This window comes from Procambarus clarkii, chromosome 72 (assembly GCF_040958095.1).
Source record: "Procambarus clarkii isolate CNS0578487 chromosome 72, FALCON_Pclarkii_2.0, whole genome shotgun sequence".
NCBI lineage: Eukaryota > Metazoa > Arthropoda > Malacostraca > Decapoda > Cambaridae > Procambarus > Procambarus clarkii.
This window is the reverse complement of record NC_091221.1, coordinates 8,781,974-8,786,973: the sequence shown is the minus strand read 5'-3', so window position 1 is coordinate 8,786,973 and position 5,000 is coordinate 8,781,974. Positions and strand designations below refer to the sequence as shown.

Here is a 5,000-nt window from a genome sequence, read left to right as displayed (position 1 = left end):
ATAAATACAGCTCATAGCCTGTAAGTAAAAGAACATGATTTTGGTGTTCAATAACACAGAAAGAACAAATGAGTGAAGAAAAAAAAGGAGATCTATAGCCTATACGAAGCTGGAGCTCTTTACACCCACTCATTAACATGTGGGGTCTAACCTACGCTTGAAACAATCCAGTGATCCCACGTTTATCACGTGACCCGGTAATATGTTCCTTGGATTTACCAACTATGTTTCCAAACCAGTATTTACCCAGGTCAATCCAGAATCTAAACTTTTTTGCAATTATTTCCACAGCTTAGAGTTTCATGCTGAGTTAATATATTTGTAACCTTCATTTATTTTTCGTCTCTGAGGCCTGTAAGTTCCTAGAAACCAGTTCATCCCTGGATGAAATAATTAATCCGGATGCTGGATTAATCCAGCTGCGTTCGTGAAGACGACGAATGCTGTCTCTACAGTCCTTAAAAAAACGAACGTTCGTATCCTCTTTAGTCGTATCCTCTTTAGTAAACAAACGATTGTACTCTAATGCGTTCGTGAAGACAACGAATGCTGTCTCTACAGTCCTTAAAAAAAACGACCGTTCGTATCCTCTTTAGTAAACAAACAACTGTACTCTAAGGAACCCATCTTTCGCTAAATAACTCTTTTTTTTAAACGAACAAGTCGGCATTGAATTATAACTGCGTTCGTATTGAAGCTATAAATGGAATTCTTAGTAGGGAGGAAACATTCTTAACTCTATGCAGGCGATAAGCCACGATAACGTGGCTGAAGTAACGTAGAAACATCCTCATCCCTTCACTTTCTAATATGTGGTCTGGTCAACATTCCTAACTCTAAAATTTCCCACAATTTACTACAGCTGCGTTTTCTATGGGGAACCAAAAATTAGTGGTGGTTAGCAAGGTGATTAGAGTCCCCAGAGAGAAAAAAATAATTTGCCTATTAAATTTAAAAATACGATAACAAAAATTTCACTTAAAAAAAGTATTTCTTGGTCTTCGCTAAGTTCCTGGAAAGTTTTGTTGCAATTCACTGACCACTTGAAAAGCGTTAAATCACATCAAGTCCTTGGATAGTGTTTTCTGTACCTCGGCAAGTGCTTGGGAAATTAATTCTGCATCTCCCCAAACGCTTTAAAAGTGCCGACAACTCACCAGGCACTTGGAAAGTGTCAGTCATCTCACTGTGTTCGTGGAAAAAGTCCAAAAGTGTTTATCTGGAAAGTGCCAAGGTTCTATTACATCTCGTGGAGCGCCTGGAAGTGCTTACTCTATTTCACCAAGTGCCTGGAAAGTCCCCACTACATATCACTAAGCCCTTGGAAAGTGGCCACTGTATCTCACCAAACACTTTGAAAGTATCCACCACATCTCACCGAGGGCCTGGAAAAGGCTCATTGCGGCGTACGGAACAGATGGAAAAAGAGCTGCAATTTTATCCAGGAGACTTGAAAGAATCTGTAACAGCAATGGGTTGTGTTGAAGGTCTTTGCTGCAGCAGTACTGGATGTCTGGAAAGCGTTCGATGCTTTAAGAGAGTCTGATCTGGTCCGGGTTTCCCTGGAAAGTGATTAGTGAAGCACCAGGAGCCTGAAAAAGCAAGATTACCAACCCATACATCTGGAAATAAAGGAATGGATAACTTGGTGATCCAGGACCACTATCGGGTGATGGAAAAGACTTTTAGATAACTTGATAATGGTCCAGAACGGACTGAGACACCATTGCTCCCTTTATTTACAGATGCGTGAGGTTGCTGTCTAATTTACTGGTATAGACAGTAAGCCATTATTTTAGCTTTCTGTTCGCACCTTTGGAAATGTCTGTTCCAGCATCGAATGGCTGGAAAAGTGACCCACAAGCGCCGTTCAAAATCACGACGAGCATTCCTTTGATGGTGATCAATCAGAATGTCAGAGAATCAGATTAATTATTTTTAATTAACTCAGCAGTTTTATTTTTGAGTTTAGATAGAAACGTGGAGTGTGGCATGCAGGAGTCTGTGGACATACACAGTTCTGTTAGCATACAGCATACAATTCTCAGGGGAATTGACAAGGTGGACAAAGACAAACTCTTCAGCACGGGTGGGACACGAACAAGGGGACACAGGTGGAAACTTAGTACCCAGATGAGCCACAGAGACGTTAGAAAGAATTTTTTCAGTGTCAGTTAATAAATGGAATGCACTAGGAAGTGATGTGGTGGAGGCTGACGCCATACACAGTTCCAAATATAGGTATGATAGAGCCCAGTAGGCTCAAGAATCTGTACACCAATTGATTGACGGTTGAGAGGCGGGACCAAAGAGACAAAGCTCAACCCCCGCAAGCACAAATTGGTGAGTACACAGATCTGTGGACATGCTGAACATAGTCCTCTTGGCATACAGGGATTTGTTGCCCAAACAAGTTGACAACTATAGTCTTAACCTCTGTAAAAGAGAGATCACTTGGGTTTTTAGTAATTTACAAATTTATCCTGAATAACTATAATGTAAAAAACTATAATATAGCAAGTTTACCAGATAAGAGAGGAAAAACAAGGATAACAATAAATAACAAGGAAAAATGGATAACAAGGAAAAATGGATAACAAGGAAAAATGTGACCAACAAGTAGCAGACAAATGGAATCTGGCGATACAAAGAAACAAAGAAATAGAATATTAATATTTTTTAAGCTTGCATTGCTTTACAATCTCCAAATGTATCTCTCTCCACTTATAGCTTCCTAATGAAAAGGAAGCTACATTTGTTTTAGCTTTTAGCACATCATGGAATGATAACTAATGCTGGATACACAAATGAAATGAATAATATGAGTTTTAAATAGCCTTTATTCATTGCAGGTTCACATATCGTGAATATATTCATTTGAATATTGAATTGACCATTGAAAACTTTCTTCCTTTTTTTCATACTATGTTGAATCACACTGTATACGAATCTCAACATTTTCTAGTCATGCGTCAGTATATGCCAAGCATTGGTAAACAATTGTTGGTTCTCTCACTATAGTATATAGTATATTGTTATAGGTGAATATGCTATAGTATATTCACCTATAAGAAATGTGAATGACTCATTTTACTATCAATGCATGTTGTAACACCCCAAATGACCCAATGGGGAAGGAATTAGGTCGAGGAAAGGGAAATTCCATGGAAGAGGAATTCAAAATTGTATATTTTACATTCCAAATGTATAATTTAGCTTTAAACGAGTATTATACAAAAATTCACGTACACGAGAATAATGAGCCTAATATATGTGACTTGTATAAAAAAGCATCTCATTGCTCTATACCGAGTCACCCCTGACGATAGAAGTCTGAAAGGAACATCAGTAATTATAATATATTTTTTTCTGGGACCTTGTCGGCCGAGAGGACAGCACACTCGACTTGTGATCCTGTGGTCCCGGGTTCGATCCCAGGCGCCGGAGAGAAACAATGGGCAGAGTTTCTTTCACCCTATGCCCCTGTTACCTAGCAGTAAAATAGGTACCTGGGTGTTAGTCAGCTGTCACGGGCTGCTTCCTAGGGGTGGAGGCCTGGTCGAGGTTCGGGCCGCGGGGACACTAAAGCCCCGAAATCATCTCAAGATAACCTCAAGATAACTGTCCTCTGATGAGGTTTCACTCTTGCAAGTTTATCGTTCACCTAAAAATACTCTCATTTGAGGTCTCTATTTTGCTAAAAATGTAAATATTATGGTCAGTTTAAACTGAATTTATAAAAATAAAATATATCAAATTTCGTAATGACTATCAGTAGAATTTTTGTCTGTACTACTGAATAGTTTCTCTGACACTTTTATATAAACTTTAAGAGTAATATTTTATCGCATGGTCAGTTTCATAATCAGTATTCTAATTCTAATTCTAATTCTAATCTATTCTAAATCAGTATCGACAGCTATTACCCCGAAGTCATAAACGTGTTTATGTATGACTTAAATGGTTTGGTATTGAACAGACAAGCATTTAGGAAAAGATCAGAATTATCTTACTGTCGTTAAAGCATTCTGACTCTCTCGTAACCAGTTAAATTTAATATATATATATTTTTAGCTACACTGATAGCCAGATTCCTGCAGAAATATCTATAATCAAATATCCTGAATTTCCTTTGGACCTTTTTTTCTAGTGGTCACTGGGTAGTATAAATGGATTCGGATCGTATCAGAGATAGCACTATTTGTTTACACAGAAATCATAATATATCAAAGGACATGTATATATCAATGAACAATTACACACATAGAAATGTAATTTCTTTGGGCTTTGGGCTTCATTCACAATGGCTTTGATGAGAATTTAAACTCCTGAAATAAGGTTCGAATCGTTATCAAAGACCTTGTGAATCTGATCACTGTTTCTTTGCCTTTGACAAAAAGGTACTTTTTGTAAAATTTTCTATATTAACCATTTCTCCGGCTATTTTACAGTATCTATTGTATATTTTTCGTTCTTCTAGTATGATAGAGAACAATATCCCCAGAAAAAGATGACAATTAGATATATCTATTGGGATACAAGAGGAGCTTTCTGCCCAAAAGGCATCATGTCATATATCAAAAAACCTGGCTAGTCACGAGTCCCATTTCCTGTGTATATTTAAGGAGATGAGGGAACCGTATGGAACATACACAATGATGTACTGAAAAGCAGTATACGTCGTTTATGTATGAGAAAAGAGAGGTCTGTATTGCGTCCTTTTAGAGGTAATACACGGACCTTTTAGAGGTAATACACGGTCCTTTTAGAGGTAATACACGGTCCTTTTAGAGGTAATACACGGACCTTTTAGAGGTAATACACGGTCCTTTTAGAGGTAATACACGGTCCTTTTAGAGGTAATACACGGTCCTTTTGGAGGTAATACACGGACCTTTTAGAGGTAATACACGGTCCTTTTAGAGGTAATACACGGTTTTTTTAGAGGTAATACACGGTCCTTTTAGAGGTAATACACGGTCCTTTTAGAGGTAATACAC

At 37.9% G+C, this 5,000-nt stretch overlaps 1 protein-coding gene across 1 annotated transcript in view; it reads left to right on the top strand.

The window, feature by feature from the left end:
• Positions 1 to 5,000, top strand: part of LOC123773583 (RNA-binding protein Raly) — a 713,369-nt gene that overhangs the window by 146,259 nt on the left and 562,110 nt on the right. The gene's annotated exons all lie outside the window — the stretch shown is intronic.